This window comes from Schistocerca nitens, chromosome 1 (assembly GCF_023898315.1).
Source record: "Schistocerca nitens isolate TAMUIC-IGC-003100 chromosome 1, iqSchNite1.1, whole genome shotgun sequence".
Lineage (NCBI taxonomy): Eukaryota > Metazoa > Arthropoda > Insecta > Orthoptera > Acrididae > Schistocerca > Schistocerca nitens.
In genome coordinates this window covers 1113483005-1113502750 of record NC_064614.1, presented here as the reverse complement: position 1 = coordinate 1113502750, position 19746 = coordinate 1113483005, and the positions used below count along the sequence as shown (strand labels likewise).

General features: G+C 43.8%; 1 pseudogene; it reads right to left on the bottom strand.

The window, feature by feature from the left end:
• Positions 1–10508: 10508 nt before the first annotated feature.
• Positions 10509–10626, bottom strand: LOC126210207 (5S ribosomal RNA; annotated as a pseudogene).
• Between the last annotated feature and the right edge of the window lie 9120 nt (positions 10627–19746).

Below are 19746 nucleotides of genomic sequence, written 5' to 3'. Positions count from 1 at the left end.
TTCGTGAGATATTTGGCCCGGTCACGATCAGTGGATCACCCTGTATAATATACAGAGTGTATCAGAAAGAATCATCCGATTTTGATGAACGAGACTCTCAAAAAGTTTTTTTATACCTTTTCATAGGTATTCAATACGTCCCCCTTGAGATGCCCGGCATATGTCAATACGTTATTCAAATTGTTCCCACACTGCAGCTAGCATGTCTTGAGTTAGAGCTTCCACAACTGCTATTATGCGATGTCTCAAGTCATTCATTGTTGTTGGTAACGGATGTACATTAACAGAGTCTTGTATAAGCCCTCATAAGAAATAATCACATACAGTCAGATTCGGTTCTCTTGGAGGCCAGTAATGTAAGGTTGAATCATTTGGTGGAGTGCGACCGTTCCATCGTTCAGTAATCCTTTGATTTAAAAATTTCTGCGCATCCATATGGAGTGAGGTGCGAAGCATGTAAAACTCGAGAGTTTGCTCTTTCCAGCACTACGTTGTTCACGCACATATCTCAAATAACATAATACTTATGACTTTTTCAAATCGGATGATTCTTTTTGATACACCCTCTATATTTCTCTAGTAGTTCTGTTAAGATAAATGAGCAGTTAGAGTACGATCTATCTTTCCAAAACCCGTGTTGGGTGTATGACAACATCGTTGCTGATGTTGACAATAGCCATATAGCTTTAGCTGCAGCTGTACATAATTTAAAATTTACTAAATTGTGCCTTAATCCGTTTTACATTAGCTTTACAGTACTTCGCACCATAAACGTCGAATTCACCTACAGGATGATCGAAAATTAGCGTACATTAAACCGTAACATATGAGTTCTCTCTGTTTCATAAACTGACACACGTTGCTTATAACATATCCTCAGAATGATTTGTGTGTTCAGTTACGCGTGCACGAACTCGTTTCACCATGTTTGAGGCCACATTGTAGAGCACGTTGACAGTTACTTATGTCCGTTATTTTGTTGATTTTTAGTTCCGCTAGCGTGTGCGGCCTGTTCTTATAGAACCTACCTTTGACGTAGCTCCACAGGAAGAGGCATTAAATTGGAACAACATGAGGCTCATAATCCTTTAGAGGTGATTTGATGACAAACAAATTCGCTTAAGAAATGAATTGTTTCATCTGATGTGTGACGTGTGACTCCATCATGTTGTCGCCGGCAATGTCGTTCATCTGCCTCAGCAAGCGAAAGAAGCTGGGCATTTAGGGCTGGTTTAAGGTGCAAGCGACATAAGTCGTTTCCTGGGGCGGCGCCATTAGTGGCGGTCGCTTGGGTTGCCAAATTAAGAAGTGCACCAGGGGCGCATATTCGATAGTTTGTAAAGGGGAGGAGGGGCGGACTTCTGAGTAGCCATAAAAAGTTCTCGTTCCGATCCTGTTAAAAACCTGCGTAATACCGACTTTTAAACAATTTTCTTGAGAGAAAAACAGCCGATTGTACGGGATGCGGCACATAAAGCCGGCCCGTAACACAACTGTCGCTGCTCTTCCATCAAGTTTTAATAAAACTCCTCCAGGATTCCCAAATGCATGTCACTGTTGAACGTCGTCTCAAAGAATATGGCACCTTTAACGCGTGTGACGGAAATGGTACAACAAACACCAATGTTCTCGTCATGCAAGGCTGCCTAATGGATGGCGTATGGATTTTCTGTCGACCAATACCGGTTGTTTTGGGAATTTGTGTACCCAGACAGGTGGAACCACGCCTCGTCTCTCATTATGCGTCTTAGTGGGTCCAAGACACCATTGGCAACATTTCTCAACAGCCATGAACAGAAATGCACTTTCTTCTGCATTTCAGGCTCCTTCAACTCTAGCACAACACTTATCCGGTACGGTTTTAACTTTAGTCCTCTTAAAGCACGTCTGCAACTTCTCTCACTCGCGTGAACCTGTTGACTCATTATCCTTGTTGACTTACGAGGACTTCTTTTACTTATCTCTGGACAAGCCTCTTTAATTCAGGTGGTGGTCTGTTCCTGGGAGCATTCTGAACCGATCCTGTACGCCGACATTTTTCAATCAGTTCCTATATGGTTCTTTTTGCTGGTACACAACTTCCTTGGAAATTTTTTCTGAAACAAATGATTTCTTTTCACAAAAGATCCAGTGCGAATGAACGCTTCAACAATGGCGACACGCTCGTGTAACGAATACGGCAGTATCACACACCCATACTAACCCGGCTTCGCACAACTAGGCCTTTTTCTCAACTGGTTTCGACAAGTTTCACTGGCTGCGGCTACAGCTGCCTTGCACAACGAAGTTCAACGCAGTGTCGGTACATCAGAGCAAATGGTTGGTTCAAATGGCTCTGAGCACTATGGGACAACATCTGAGGTCATTAATCCCCTAGAACTTTTTAGAACTACTTAAACCTAACGAACCTAAGGACATCACACACATCCATTCCCGAGGAAGGATTCAAACCTGCGACCATAGAAGTCACGCGGTTCCGAACTGAAGTGCCTAGAACCGCTCGGCCGAAGCGGCCGGCTAAATGCTTAGTTCGTTGGCGTCTGTTTGGACGGCGTTTCTTATTACTGACGCGCGTTCACGCAGTGGAACACTATTGTTGCCTAAGACGGGCCACACCCTTTACTGTCGTTTTTCCTTCCACTGAGAAAGAGGCGGGGGCTGCGACTCCCCCCCCCCATCCCCCCTTCTCCAGCAGCGGAAACTGACACGGGTGAAAGTCGACGAAGGAAAAGGGAGCGCGCCAAGCCATAAATCGCTTGTGTGGAAATACACTCCTGGAAATGGAAAAAAGAACACATTGACACCGGTGTGTCAGACCCACCATACTTGCTCCGGACACTGCGAGAGGGCTGTACAAGCAATGATCACACGCACGGCACAGCGGACACACCAGGAACCGCGGTGATGGCCGTCGAATGGCGCTAGCTGCGCAGCATTTGTGCACCGCCGCCTTCAGTGTCAGCCAGTTTGCCGTGGCATACGGAGCTCCATCGCAGTCTTTAACACTGGTAGCATGCCGCGACAGCGTGGACGTGAACCGTATGTGCAGTTGACGGACTTTGAGCGAGGGCGTATAGTGGGCATGCGGGAGGCCGGGTGGACGTACCGCCGAATTGCTCAACACGTGGGGCGTGAGGTCTCCACGGTACATCGATGTTGTCGCCAGTGGTCGGCGGAAGGTGCAAGTGCCCGTCGACCTGGGACCGGACCGCAGCGACGCACGGATGCACGCCAAGACCGTAGGATCCCACGCAGTGCCGTAGGGGACCGCACCGCCACTTTCCAGCAAATTAGGGACACTGTTGCTCCTGGGGTATCGACGAGGACCATTCGCAACCGTCTCCATGAAGCTGGGCTACGGTCCCGCACACCGTTAGGCCGTCTTCCGCTCACGCCCCAACATCGTGCAGCCCGCCTCCAGTGGTGTCGCGACAGGCGTGAATGGAGGGACGAATGGAGACGTGTCGTCTTCAGCGATGAGAGTCGCTTCTGCCTTGGTGCCAATGATGGTCGTATGCGTGTTTGGCGCCGTGCAGGTGAGCGCCACAATCAGGACTGCATACGATCGAGGCACACAGGGCCAGTGGTGTGGGGAGCGGTCTCCTACACTGGCCGTACACCACTGGTGATCGTCGAGGGGACACTGAATAGTGCACGATACATCCAAACCGTCATCGAACCCATCGTTCTACCATTCCTAGACCGGCAAGGGAACTTGATGTTCCAACAGGACAATGCACGTCCGCATGTATCCCGTGCCACCCAACGTGCTCTAGAAGGTGTAAGTCAACTACCCTGGCCAGCAAGATCTCCGGATCTGTCCCCCATTGAGCATGTTTGGGACTGGATGAAGCGTCGTCTCACGCGGTCTGCACGTCCAGCACGAACGCTGGTCCAACTGAGGCGCCAGGTGGAAATGGCATGGCAAGCCGTTCCACAGGACTACATCCAGCATCTCTACGATCGTCTCCATGGGAGAATAGCAGCCTGCATTGCTGCGAAAGGTGGATATACACTGTACTAGTGCCGTCATTGTGCATGCTCTGTTGCCTGTGTCTATGTGCCTGTGGTTCTGTCAGTGTGATCATGTGATGTATCTGACGCCAGGAATGTGTTTCCCGTTCCTGGGACAATGAATTCACGGTGTTCTTATTTCAATTTCCAGGAGTGTATGTTATCGAACCAGCCCTGTGTGTAATGGCAACTTGGAACACAACACTGCTCACTGCAGTTTCAAGGAAAATGGGGTCCGCTATTCGGCGGAGCAATGCTCGAAACCACTCTCTAATTTTCTAATGTGCAATGTGGTTTCACGAAAGATATGTGGATTTTCGATTGGCCAGATTCTTGCGTTTTGACTATTGACGTAACCACGAAGATGAAACCACGTATGATCAGTGAAGAAAGCATGGCCCAGTTCTGTGATTCGCAGGATATCTACAGATGCCCCAAACCATGTATAGTACAATAGGCGTTTCTCTTTATTCGGTACGTTCAGTTCCTGCACCCTACGAAAATGATGCACTCGAAGCTCTTGACTTCTGCTCGCTCTCTGAGCACTACCACAAGAAATCTGAAACTGGGTGATCAGTCTCATCAAACTCTTTGAAGGCAAACGCATAATTATGCCCCTCACCGCAGCCAGTTTGCCGGCCGCGGTGGCCATGCGGTTCTGGGCGCGACAGTCCGGAACCGCGCGACTGCTACGGTCGCAGGTTCGAATCCTGCCTCGGGCGTGGATGTGTGTGATGTCCTTAGGTTAGTTCGGTTTAACTAGTTCTAAGTTCTAGGGGACTGATGACCTAAGATGTTAAGTCCCATAGTGCTCAGAGCCATTTGAACCATTTTTGCAGCCAGTTTGATGTCCGTCTAAACGGCGGTCTCGCGGTTCTGTGCTTGATGCAGCTGATCAGCATTCCTGGAAACGGGCCATTAGTCTCGATACTGTTGAATTGTTAAGCACTGCGCCTTCCGGATATTTATCACGAAATACGAACGGTTGCCGAAATATTGTTCACAAATGAGAAATTATTGCTCTTGCGAAAACGACATGTTTACGACGCAATGAACTACGCATCTGTATCTACATCTACATGGATACTCTGCAAATCACATATAAGTGACTGGAACAGGTTTCATCGAACCACCTTCACAATTCTCTATTATTCCAGTCTCGTGTGACGCGCAGAAAGAACGAACACATATATCTTTCCGTACGAGCTCTGATTTTCCTTATTTTATCATGGTGATCGTTTCTCCGTATATAGGTCGGCGTGGACAAAATATTTTCGCATTCGGAGGAGAAAGTTGGTGATTGGAATTTCGTGAGAAGATTTCTCCGCAATGAGAAACGCCTTTGTTTCGATGATATCCGACACAAATCCTGTATCGTTTCAGTGACACTCGCTCCCCTGTTTCGCGATAATACAAAACGTGCTGCCCTTCTTTGAACTTTTTCGATGTACTCCTTCAGTCCTATATGGTAAGGATCCCACACCGCGCAGCAGTGTTCTAATAGGAGACGGACAAGGGTAGCGTAGGCGGTCTCCTTAGTAAATCTGTTACATTTCCTAAGTGTCCTGCCAATAAGACACAGTCTTTGGTTAGCCTTACCTACAACATTTCCTGTGTGTTCCTTCCAATTTAAATTGTTCGTAACTGTAATACCTAGATATTTAGCTGAATTTACGGCCCTTAGTTTTGACTGACTTATCGTGTAACCGAAGTTTAACGGATTCCTTTTATCACGTATGTAGATAACCTCACACTTTTCCTCATTTAGGGTCAACTGCCAATTTTCGCACCATACATATATCTTTTTTAAATCATTTTGCAATTTTCTTTTATCTTCTGATGACTTTACTAGACGATACACGACATCGACTTCTACAAACAGCCTATGATGGCTGCTCAGATTGTCTCCTAAATCGTTAATATAGATGAGGAACACCAAGGGGTCTATAGAACTACCTTGGGTAGCGCCAGAAATCACTTATGTTTTATTCGATGACTTTCAGTCAGTTACTACGAGCTGTGACTTCTCTCGGTTCTAGGCGCTACAGTCTGGAACCGCGCGACCGCTACGGTCGCAGGTTCGAATCCTGCGTCGGGCATGGATGTGTGTGATGTCCTTAGGTTAGTTAGGTTTAACTAGTTCTAAGTTCTAGGGGACTGATGACCTCAGAAGATAAGTCCCATAGTGCTCAGAGCCATTTGAACCATTTTGTGACTTCTCTGACAGGAAATCACAAATCCAGTCACATAACTGAGACGATATTCCATAGGCACGCAATTTCCGGAAATCCAGAAATACGGAATCAATTTGAAACCCCTTGTCGATGGCACTCAGCACTTCGTGCGAGTAAAGAGCTAGTTGTGTTTCGCAAGAACGATGTTTTCTAAATCCGTATTGACTGTGTGTCAATAAACCGTTTTCTTCCAGATAATTCGTAATGTTCGAACACAATATTTGTTCCAAAATCCTGCTGCATATCGACGTTAATGATATGGGCCTGTAATTTAGTGGATTACTGCTACTACCTTTCTTGAATATTGGTGTCACCTGTGCAACTTTCCAGTCTTGTGACCTGTGCAACTTTCCAGTCTTTGCGCACGGATCTTTCGTTGAGCAAACGGTTCTATAGAATTATTAAGTATGTAGCTGCTGCATCAGCCTAATCTGAAGGAGAACTAATTGGTATACAGTCTGGACCAGAAGACTTGCTTTTATTAAGTTATTTAAGTTGCTTGACTACTCCGAGGATATATAGTTCTACGTTATTCATGTTGGCAGCTGTTCTCGATTCGAATTCTGGAATATTTACTTCGTCTTCTTTTGTGAAGGCATTTCGGAAGGCTGTGTTTAGTAACGCTGCTTTGGCAGCACTGTCTTCGATAGTATCTCCATTGCTATCGCACAGAGAAAGCATTGATCGTGTCTTGCCGCTAGCGTACTTCACATACGACCAGAATCTCTTTGGATTTTCTGCCAGGTTTCGAGACAATGTTTCGTTGTGGAAAGTACTATAAGCATCTCGCATTGAAGGCAGCGCTAAATTTCGAGCTTCCGTTAAAGATCACCAATCTTGGAGATTTTGCGTCTGTTTAAATTTGGCATGTTTTTATCGTTGTTTCTGCAACAGTGTCCTGAGAAGTTTTGTTACCACAGAGGATCAGATCCGTCGTTTGTTAATTTATTCGGTATAAACCTCTCACTTACTGCTCAATACTGTTTCTTTGAATTCAAGTCGCATCTGGTCTACACTTTGCTCACTAACCCCTGTGTCCGTTTTGATACAATGCTACAGACTTCATGTGACTTATACCTTTTACATTGTTGTCTTCGTTTGTTGTCAGTAATACACGCGGTGCTGTCTTCCATTGGCTGATGAACGAATACAATGTAATTCCTATTTACACACACATTAATGTTCATGTGCACGACTTTACGATCGCGCTTTGTAATTCAGCTGTTCCCTGTCTCTCTTTGACTTAAGACCTCAGCATGTTGGTATTTTCTAGCACCAATACGAGTTTTTTGTCTCTGTATTAAAGATTTTTTGGTCCATCCTCAGCAAAAACTACATCTGATTGATCAAATATCTAATATACGAATGACATTTATTTGATTAATAACAAAGTGTGCTGGAAGTGTTTTCTGTCCGGCGCTGTGACGGAATTTCCCTGATGTGTTTAGTTTTTTCTTTCCTGTTCCTTAACTGATACCGTGCACGCTATCTGAATCATCTAAGTATGAACTGTGTGCTGGATCGTCATTCGATCTCGGACAACAGAGTTTCGACACGTCACAACTTCAGTGCACAAGTAACTGTCTCTGCTTTTTTAATTCATCAGAAGCTCTCCAGCATACATCTCTAGACTAGCACCCCAGAAAGAAAGGATACCGTGCAGAAATTACTTAGCCATTACCTAACTATGGTTTTGTAAAGGATTTTTACCACTGCAACAAGGAGAGGACCTTATGGGTTGAATACGCAATCATGGCATGTTTAGTCTTTCCTGGTTATCTGTGTTCATCTTCAATTGTAGTTATACACTTAGTCTTCCGCCTGGAATGGATGAATTAGAGGATTTTTCTTATGATTTTGTTCTCATTCATCCCGTGAACGTGTTCGTAAAAGTTTGTTCTTTCTTCCCTGAATGTGTCCATGAATTGGTCTATGTGTTTGTGTACTTCTTTTATGTTTCGTTCGTCCGCTAGTTTGTGTTGTTTGTGCCGGCCGAAGTGGCCGTGCGGTTAAAGGCGCTGCAGTCTGGAACCGCAAGACCGCTACGGTCGCAGGTTCGAATCCTGCCTCGGGCATGGATGTTTGTGATGTCCTTAGGTTAGTTAGGTTTAAGTAGTTCTAAGTTCTAGGGGACTAATGACCTCAGAAGTTGAGTCCCATAGTGCTCAGAGCCATTTGCACCATTTTTGTGTTGTTTGTGCAGCATATGCCGTTGCTCAAGTATGGATGTTATAGCGCCTTTATTTTGTGTTGATTGACGTGGTGTTTTTGTTGTAATAGTTCACATGAGTATGTGTACTATTTGGAGTTTTCTATTTATTTCTTGGTTAGAGTCTAAGCTAACGTTTCCTGTGAATTTGAAATGTGAGAGCGGTTTCATTTCCCTGTGGGTGGTTAGTATGGAGAGAGCATCCTGTGGCAGTCTTTCAGTACACTGCGTTTTTTTTTTTTTTTTTTTGTCATGGAATTTCGGAACCAGTTTAATATGCTTATTACTATTTCTAGTTTTCGAGGCAAACCTTTCTCGATTGCGGCCTTTATTTCCCCAGACCACTCAAATCGGAGCGCGAATGAACGATGGTACAAGCTGTTGTACATGCGATAGCAGAAATGCTATATACATTCCTTAACGTTTCACTGGTCGATATTCGCAAAGGTTAATGAGTTTGTGCTAGAACGCTTTAGCAAACTGATGCCGCTGCGGCGTGCGCAGATTGTATTAACGCACGTGTCGACTGTTGGTCTGTTTGTGTTTAGTGTGGTCTGTGTTTAACCTATGCAGCCTAGGTGTTACGTTACTCCAGCGCTTAAGCGGAGGAAATTAAAACCGCTTGAAACTTGATGCCACATCCGAAGCATTTACCTCGAGCAAGCAGTTAGTATCTCTGCCGTAGTCAGTTACGTAACTCCACTTTTACTTAATTTATAACATTTCTCTAAAACAATTAAAAATTATTTGGTGTAGAATTAAATTTTTGAGAAATAATTACTTTAACAAAGTTTTCGAGTAAATGAGCCTTCCTGAATATAATGAAATATTTATGTGCATTTATATGTAATCATCCTTTTGAGGATAGAACTCGTAAGCAATTTAGTCCTTCTGTACCTAAAATACTCATTTATTTTTATGTAAATAAATGGATACATAGCTGTGTATTTTTTATAAAAGTGAACTGACAAAGTTTCTTGATAATCTTCCCTCATTGGCAATATGATTGTTCTTGGTTCGTCGTAAGTTCAACCCCAAGGTCAACCAATGCTTGCTTAGCGATTATTCGTCGGGCGCATAACATTTTGCAAGGTGTGTGTGTGTGTGTGTGTGTGTGTGTCTCATGAAAACTACCGACAGTGTCTCCTCGACACTGCTCAGTAAATGTGGTTGCTTACGAATTTCCTCAGCAGGTGCCTGGTTCATGCACACATGCTGAGTACTGTTCATCAGTGACGAAGGCTGGAATTTGCAGCCAATACTGCACCTGGACGTCCTCTAAAAGAGGACGGACAAACGTAGTGTAGGCCGTCTCCTTAGCAGGTCTGTTACATTTTCTAAGTGTCCTGCCAATAAAACGCAATCTTTGGTTAGCGTTCCCCACAACATTTACTATGTGTTCCTTCCAATTTAAGTTGTTCGTAATTGTAATACCTAGGTATTTAGTTGAATTTACGGCTTTTAGATTAGACTGATTTATCGTGTAACCGAAGTTTAACGAGTTCCTTTTAGCACTCATGTGGATGACTCAAACTTTTCGTTATTTAGGGTCAACTGCCACTATTCACAGCATTCAGATATTTTTTCTAAATCGTTTTGCAGTTTGTTTTGGTCTTCTGATGACTTTATTAGTCGATACACGACAGAGTCATCTGCAAACAACCTAAGACGGCTGCTCAGATTGTCTCCAAAATCGTTTGTATAGATAAGGCACTGCAAAGGGCCTATAACACTACCTTGGGGAACGGCAGAAATCACTTGTATTTTTACTCGATGACTTTCCGTCAATTACTACAAACAGTGACCTCTCTGACAGTAAATCACAAATCCAGTGTCATAAAAAGCTCCGTCCGAACAGGCCATGAAGGCCCAAAGGCACCGACCGGCCGCCGCGTCATCCTCAACCCACAGGCATCACTGGATGCCGGTATGGAGGGGCATGTGGTCAGCACGCCGCTCTCCCGGCCGTTGTCAGTTTTCGTGACCGGAGCCGCTACTACTCAATCAAGTAGCTCCTCAATTTGCCTCACAATGGCTGAGTGCACCCCGCTTGCCAACAGCGCTGGATAGACCGGATGGTCACCCATCCAAGTGCTAGCCCAGCCCGACAGTGCTTAATTTCGGTGATCTGACGGGAACCGGCGTTACCACTGCGGCAAGGCCGTTGGCAATCCAGTCTCATAACTGAGACAGTATTCCATAAGAGCCGCTTGTGTGGCACAGTGACAAAAGCCTTCCGGAAATCCAGAAATACGGAATCGATCTGAAACCCTTTGTCGATAGCACTCAACACTTCATGCGAATAAAGAGCTAGTTGTGTTTCACAGGAACGATGTTTGCTAAACCCATGTTGACTGTGTGTCAATAGACCGTTTTTCTTCGAGGTAATTTATAATGTTCGATCACAATATTTGTTCCAAAATCCTGCTACGTATTGACGTTAACGATGTTGTTGTTGTTGTGGTCTTCAGTCCTGAGACTGGTTTGATGCAGCTCTCCATGCTACTCTATCCTGTGCAAGCTTCTTCATCTCCCAGTACTTACTGCAACCTACATCCTTCTGAATCTGCTTAGTGTATTCATCTCTTGGTCTCCCCCTACGATTTTTACCCTCCACGCTGCCCTCCAATACTAAATTGGTGATCCCTTGATGCCTCAGAACATGTCCTACCAACCGATCCCTTCTTCTGGTCAAGTTGTGCCACAAACTCCTCTTCTCCCCAATCCTATTCAGTACCTCCTCATTAGTTATGTGATCTACCCATCTAATCTTCAGCATTCTTCTGTAGCACCACATTTCGAAAGCTTCTATTCTCTTCTTGTCCAAACTATTTACCGTCCATGTTTCACTTCCATACATGGCTACACTCCATACAAATACTTTCAGAAATGACTTCCTGACACTTAAATCTATATTCGATGTTAACAAATTTCTCTTCTTCAGAAACGCTTTCCTTGCCATTGCCAGTCTACATTTTATATCCTCTCTACTTCTACCATCATCAGTTATTTTGCTCCCCAAATAGCAAAACTCCTTTACTACTTTAAGTGTCTCATTTCCTAATCTAATACCCTCAACATCACCCGACCTAATTCGACTACATTCCATTATCCTCGTTTTGCTTTTGTTGATGTTCATCTTATATCCTCCCTTCAAGACACCATGCATTCCGTTAAACTGCTCTTCCAAGTCCTTTGCTGTCTCTGACAGAATTACAATGTCATCGGCGAACCTCAAGTTTTTTATTTAACGATATGGGCCTGTAATTTAGTGGATTACTCCTACTGGTGTGGGCCATGTGAACATTATTGCGGTCAAACTGCATCACTTTATGGTTGATTTCTTCCCAGACTGTGATCACAGGATAACTGCCAATGTCACAAAGCCATAACCGTGCTATAGTGGTTTAAAGAGTATGCCTGTTAACTCACTTAGACGACTTGGCCACCATATTCGGCCTACCTGAATCCGACAGATCTTCGACGCTATCTATCTCTAGCTCCGCGGCTGCAAGTCACCGGCCCGTAATGTACGAGAATTACGTGGCCTGCGCGTAGACATCTGGTCCCACATATCTCCGGGAACTACCAGGGACTTGTCGAATCCACACCAGGGAGAATCGCTGCTGTACTGCATTCCAAAGGTGGACCACCGGGCGAGGTGGCGCAGTGGTTAGCACACTGGACTCGCATTCGGGAGGACGACGGTTCAATCCCGCGTCCGGCCATCCTGATTTAGGTTTCCCGTGATTTTCCTAAATCGCTTCAGGCAAATCCTGTGATAGTTCCTTTGACAGGGCACGGCCGATTTTCTTTCCCATCCTTCCCTGATCCGATGAGACCGATGACCTCGCTGTTTGGTGTCTTCCCCCAAATCAACCAACCAACGAATCCAAAGGTGGATCAAGACGCTGTTAAGCAGACGGTCATCCGACCGTTGTGGCCGAGCGGTTCTAGGCGCTTCAGTCCGGAACTGCGCTGCTGCTACGGTCGCAGGTTCGAATCCTGCCTCGGGCATGGATGTGTGTGATGTCCTTAGGTTAGTTAGGTTTAAGTAGTCTAAGTCTAGGGGACTGATGACCTCAGATGTTAAGTCCCATAGTGCTTAGAGCCATTTGAACCAAGCAGACAGTCATAAAGTTTTCGCATCTTAGCGTTTTCGGTGCGGCCTCACATGTGGCTGGTTCATACTTATGCTTCCAGTAAAAATCCATCTATATTACAATAATTATTACGATTACTGTTTTAGTTCGCTGTATATGGAAACGGTAATCATTGCAAGAGTTTCTCAGTGAAGGGCAGCGACAGTTGTGATTGATCACCAACCAGGTGGTGTTCAGAGCATTCTCTAAGCGAAAATCTGTGCGAGGAGTTCGTTTTGTCCTCATTTATTTAAACTAGTTATAGTCTAATTCAGATTACTTGGTAGATTACACGAAACACCTAGGACCTTAACAGAGCTCTTGCCGTCACATCCGAACTGAAACCATTGCCTGTGTGTCGTAAAAAGCTTCAGTCCACGTGCAGTGTTAGCGTTGGTTGTCCTGCACTGTATCGACGGTTTAAATATTCCTCTCTCTCTCTCGATCCCTCCCTCATACTTTTTCTTCTCATATGTACACTAGTAATTCGTTATATGACGTGGTCAGAGTTGATAGCCAGTATGTCATCACTGTTGCCAAGTGTCAAACGTCAAATAACAAGTAGTTTTAATCAGAGTATACAGACGCAACTTTATCTCTTACTGTTTTATTAAGCTCTGTGAAAAGGATTCTTGGGCTTTTTGATACCTTTCTCCATAGTTTTCTTTTCTTAAACCTGATGATCTTTCTGTCACTCAATTGCCTATTTGTAGCTCATTGCGAGAACAAATTTCCATATATTGCCATTTTGACAGTAGTAGTACAAAATGCAGTCAAGCAATCTGTAAATTGTTTTGTCTAATAAGAAACTGCAGAACAGTCCCAAAAGAGTTCGTGGAAAGCGAAAGCTGTATAGAATAATAAGCAAATGACACATTTTATCGAATTGTTTTTTCAGTAAGCTGCAGACTGTCAAAGATACAAAACGTTGAAAAGAAATATCAAGCAGCCTAAGAACTCATTTCAGTTGCCTCATAGTAGGGCCACTACAAAGGTAGTCAAAACTGGCTTATGTTAGCATTTTCTCGCCTCACTGTAGCCTTTAGTGATGTTTCAATTTACGTTTAAATTTTCGACAGGGGTATCATCTGACAATAGTTGTGTTACAGTTGACAAGCTGCCATTTATCGTAGATCTGAGGCAGAAATGTATACTCACAGTAATAACACAGTGCAGTCTAAAAGTAAGATACAACAGGCGTAAAAAAAGTGTAAAGAAGAGTAGTAACTTAATTCACAGATTCCAATTTCAGAAAATTTTCTACAAATGCATTGCCACAGTAAATAACCAAAAGCTCCCATGAAGATACTACAGTAGTGATGAAACATTTTTGCGAGAGAATCAGTAATGTAATTTGTTAGGACGCGGACACTTATAGTCATATTTTATACCAACAAGGACTCATGGCTTAAAAATTGTCATTATTAAATTTTATCCTTTTAAAAGTTTTAGGCGATGAAATGGTTTATTTGGTTTTGGTTGTGCCTCAGCAGCTTACGAGAGGGCGCTCCGTGCTCATCTTCGGCGGATACCATCTAATCAGGATGTGAGAATCAACGACATAGAGCGGAAAAAATTCACCATAATCCAGGTAAAAACTATATGTGTCCTCTACTGTAAGCGACAAATGTCTGTTGCAAACAAGAAAATGTTAAATTAATAACATATATTCCAAAATGTACACACAGCAAGAGCTTGCCCATTGTGTTGTTTCAATGTTTTTGAACGTAATGAATTTTTCCGAGGTTCGGGAGTCCTTACAGCCATCCACTGACTCGTCATCTTCAAGCGATGATGCTATCAACTGGTCGACAGATGGCCAGGACTGTCGAATAAAGATGATGCACAGGGACGAACGTCCTAGAGTCTCGACAAAAAAGTCTCTTTCTTCATTACGCTGACATGATAGATGTAGTAACATCTTTTAAGATGAGATGAAAACAGTAAACATTTACTTTTAAATATTCGTGAATAACAGGGATGCTCGTTGCTTTCTGTACATTTGCAAGATAAATTTCTGGTTGTGGAAATCATACTTCATCCATGTGTTACAAAATTACGTTAATATTACTAAACGTTTCGCATTGGTAGCAGTGTCTACGGCCAGACCACCAGTCGTCGTACTTTTATTTATGGGCTACTGAGTAGAATTCTGATTAAAATTTGGTGCGCCCTACGGCCAGTTGCTGGTCGCCTAACTCCAGTGCCAGTTAAGTTCGATTTACGTTTTCTGTAGACCTTTTCCCGCATTTCCCGACGTAACATCGCTATAAAGCACCCTCTGCCTATGCTACGAGGTACCCGCTGCTTCACAACTTTGATACGAAGCGTGCTTTGCTACGTAACAGCGTCATGAAGTACGCTTTGCCAATAACATTAGTAACAAGGTCCCTCTGCCAAGCAGCACTGTGGTACGAAACACCCTCTGCAACGGAAATACTGTATGATGTACTTTCTGTCATGCAGCACAGGTGTGAAGCACCCTCTGCCAAGCGAAATCGTTAGGAAGCATCCCCTGGCACGTAGAAGTGATAAGAAACATGCTCCGTCACACACCGTTCGTACGAAGCACCTTCTTCTACAGAACATTGGTAACAATCTACTTCTGCCACGCAACAATGGCATGTATGGGGGGAATGCACATACCATCCTCGTAAATCCGTCTACTTATTGGCAAAAAGCATTTCAAAATCATCACAGTAATTACTGAGATTAGCCTTAACCAGCAGAAAGGACTGCGGTAGGGGACTTCAGTTTTTTATATAGGCCTACAAGAAAATTTATAGTCACAGATTTTAAGCAGATGGAAAGTAATACGAGGCGAGTTTTTTTAAGGAAGTACCGTTTTGAAATTAAAAAAAAAAGACTTGCTAAGATATCCCAATAATTTTATTTTTACATGAAATCCTGTACCTTAATCTACTTTTCTACATAATTTCCGTCAATTTTGGGCACTTGTCATAACGTTTACCAGTTTTTGAATACCCTCCTCACAGAAGTTGCCGCCTGACTTGTTAACCACTGCATAACCACTGTTTTGACTTCGTCATCGTCTTGAAGACGCTGACCGCCCAGGTGTTTCTTCAAGATGAAACATGGGTGGCCTACGTCACACCAGAATCAAAGCAACAGTCCATGGAATGGCGGCATTCAGATTCACCCAGAAAAGTGAAGTTTAAGCAAACAATTTCTGCCCGGAAAATCATGTGCACAGTTTTTTGGCGCAGAAAAGGAGTATTGCTTGTGGGAATTCTTTCCTCGTAATGAGACAATCAATGCAGAAGCTTGCTGTAAGACATTGCACAATCTGCGCCGTTCAGTTCAGAACAAAAGACGTGGCAAGTTCAGCATGGGCACCGTTTTGCTGCAAGACAATGCCCGTCCGCATGTGGCGAATCAGACAAAAGATCTCATCACATCTTTTCGATGGGAAAGTCTAGATCATCTTCCGTACAGCCCCGATCTTGCGCCCAGTGACTACCATCTGTTCCTGCACTTGAGGAAACACCTGAGCGGTCAGCGTCTTCATGACGAAGTCAAAACAGTGGTGATGCACTGGTTAACAAGTCAGGCGGCGGACTTCTATGAGGAGGGTATTCAAAAACTGGTACAACGTTGTGACAAGTGCCTCAATATTGACGGAAATTATGTAGAAAAGTAGTTTAAGGTACAGGCTTTCATGTAAAAATAAAATTATTGAGATATCTTAGCACGTCTTTTTTTAATTTCAAAACGGTACTTACTTAAAAAAACACGCCTCGTACATCGTACATTATGGAATGTGGGCAATGCGTATCTAAAATTTGTACGAAGATCACACTTTTAACAATGTAAGACATAATAATAGTTTGAAAACCTTGAACATTGTTATTAAATACGGGAACGGATGAATAGTTTGCAGTAAACAAGCGGGGAAAATTGTTCACGAATGACTTAAAGAAACGAACCACCCGTTACAGAGTGGCCTCTTGCTCTCTTGCCACAGTCACGTCTGATACAGAATAACTGCGCCAACACTTGAGAAACAATAATTTATTAAAATAATGTACAGCAAAATATACTCAGCTTTTGTTTTGCGAGGAGGCGTGGCACTGATTTAAAGTTCTGAACCTAATCTATCCTGACACAGTAGACGAGGACTGACTACCTAACTTCAGTTCACACGAAATCATATTCACATTTACGAATATGGTTAAAATGTTAGCGAATATGGTTAAAATGTGGCTGCTTTGTATATTGGTGACAAGGAAAATTTCTGTCGGCTGGGAGTCAAACCCAGATCTTCCGCTTGAAACTAGCTGTCATCTTGACCGCCTCTGCCACCCAAGCATGTTTCCAGGATCGACCCAGACTTCCATATGTCATCACTTTCGTCTCCATCCTATGCTCGCAGAACTGCTGGGAGTCCCATACGGGAAGAGACGTGTCAGTGAAGTCTAAGCCCAATTATTAGGAATGAAATGCTGAACTGCATTGGCTGTGTTGTACTAATGTACTGCGCATTGTCCCAGAGACGTGCACGTCTGAAGAACATTACGCAGTACATTAGTACAACACAGCCACTGCAGTTTAATATTTCATTCCCAACGACTAGGCTTCGTCCTTAATCTTACGTCTTTTTCTGTAAAGGACTCCAAGTATCTGTGCGAGTATAGGCTGTAGACGAAAGTAGCGAATTAGTAATTGAAGTTCAGTTCGCACCGCAGTTCGAGCGGTTTTTAGTCATGTCTCTTACTATATAACTCCTTTGACTATCACCTCGTCTAATCTTCGATCTGCGCATCAACTGTGCGACGATTGGAACAGATCGGCAACTGCTGATAACTTCGTGGCAACTGCAAGGAACTGGAGCTGTAACAGAAACCAGCCGAAAGCTGTAGTGCGGCCACTTATGCTTATCAGTGTGGGACTCCGAACTATTGGGTTGGTGTATAAATTCGTAGCGTTTCTCCACAAGTTTAATACACACTGCAGATATAAATAACAGTGACTAGTCATCAATAACATATTCTCCTTCATTATTTACAACATTCTGCCAACGCTGAGGTAACTTCTCTATTCTGCAAATATAGAAATTACGACGTTTTGAGGCGAAGAACTCTTGGAGCCATGTTCGGATAGAATTTTCATCCCCAAAGGATTGAAGCCTGTTCTATTGAGCGCGGAAAAGATGAAAATTTGAGGGCGCAAGATCAGGTGAATAAGGTCAGGAGTGTGAGGAATGAGTTCCCAACCCTTATCCAGAAGAGCGTTTTTTGTCAGTCTATCAGAATGCTTGCGAGCGTTATCGTGGAATCTACATCTACATCTACATTTATACTCCGCAAGCCACTTTACGTGCCGCTGTCATTAGCTCCCTTTCCTGTTCCAGTCGTGTATGGTTCGCGGGAAGAACGACTGCCGGAAAGCCTCCGTGCGCGCTAGAATCTCTCTAATTTTACATTCGTGATCTCCTCGTGAGGTATAAATAGGGGGAAGCAATATGTTCGATATCTCATCCAGAAACGCACCCTCTCGAAACCTGGACAGCAAGCTACACCGCGATGCAGAGCGCCTCTCTTGCAGAGTCTGCCACTTGAGTTTGCTAAACATCTCCGTAACGCTATCACTCCTACCAAATAACCCTGTGACGAAATGCGCCGCTCTTCATTGGATCTTCTTCTCTATCTCCTCTGTCAACCCGACCTGGTACGGATCCCACACTGATGAGCAATACTCAAGTATAGGTCGAACGAGTGTTCTGAAAGCCACCTCCTTTGTTGATGTCAGAGATATAGTCCTATAGTTTCACGCATCTGCTCGACGACCCTTCTTGAAGACTGGGACTACCTGTGCTCTTTTCCAATCATCTGGAACCTTCCGTTCCTCTATAGAATTGGGGTACACGGCTGTTAGAAGGGGGGCAAGTTCTTTCGCGTACTCTGTGTAGAATCGAATTGGTATCCCGTCAGGTCCAGCGGACTTCCCTCTGTTGAGTGATTTCAGTTGCTTTTCTATTCCTTGGACACTTATTTAGATGTCAGCCATTTTTTCGTTTGTGCGAGGATTTAGAGAAGGAACTGCAGTGCGGTCTTCCTCTATGAAGCAGCTTTGGGAAAAGGTGTTTAGTATTTCAACTTTACGCGTGTTATCCTCTGTTTCAATGCCATCATCCTCCCAGAGCGTCTGGATAAGCTGTTTTGATCCACTTACTGATTTAACGTAAGACCAGAATTTCCTAGGATTTTTTGTCAATTCGGTACATAGAATTTTACTTTCGAATTAACTGAACGCTTCACGCATAGCCCTCATTACGCTAAATTTGACATCGAGTAGCATCACTTCACGCCGTCTTTCTGGCCGTTGTTCTCGGATTGCATGTGCAAGACGTCTCAGTTGTTGACAATAAATGTCAGCTGTGATGGTTACACCTCGAGGAAGCAATTCGTTGTACACCAGACCGTCGCTGTTCCACCAGATGCAAAATATTACCTTTTGTGGTTGCGCTCAGGTCTTTGTGTGGGGAGTTGTTGCTTTGTTTGGGCTCAGCCATTCCTTATGTTAGCTAAAGACATCATTTCTTGTCACCAGTAGCGATACAGGATAGGAGCGTTCGGTGTTGTTCACGTGCCAGTTGATGAGCAAGCAGATATGCACGTTATGGCCACCAACTGATTTTTGTGATTTTCGCTTTGAACATGGTGTACCCATACTCCCGATTTTTGTGGATGAATGAGTTTAAATGATTATCATGAAACCCCGACAGTCTTCCTGAACGTGGAGAGTCACTAATGTCAAAACGATTCTCCTTAAAACGAGAAAACCATTTTCTTGCCGTGCTCTGTCCAACGGCAATACCCGATACATGCTGTAAGTGTTTCTGGGTGCCTCCTCTGCTGTTATCCCTCTTTTGCACTCAAACAGAACACTAAGTCGGAAATGTTCCGATTTCTCGACTTGGCTCTCCATTTTCTGGCGTCCATAGCTCCACTCACTATCTTCAAATTAAAAAAAAAATTATGAACTTATGCACCAACCTAATATTTACCGAATGTAGAAAGATAGTTGCAGGTTTCAACTGTCTCTGTAGTGATTTTTGGTGGATGCATGCACTATTTGAATGAATGTCTTGTAGCGGAAGCATAAAGAAGTTGCTTGTATTTGCAAC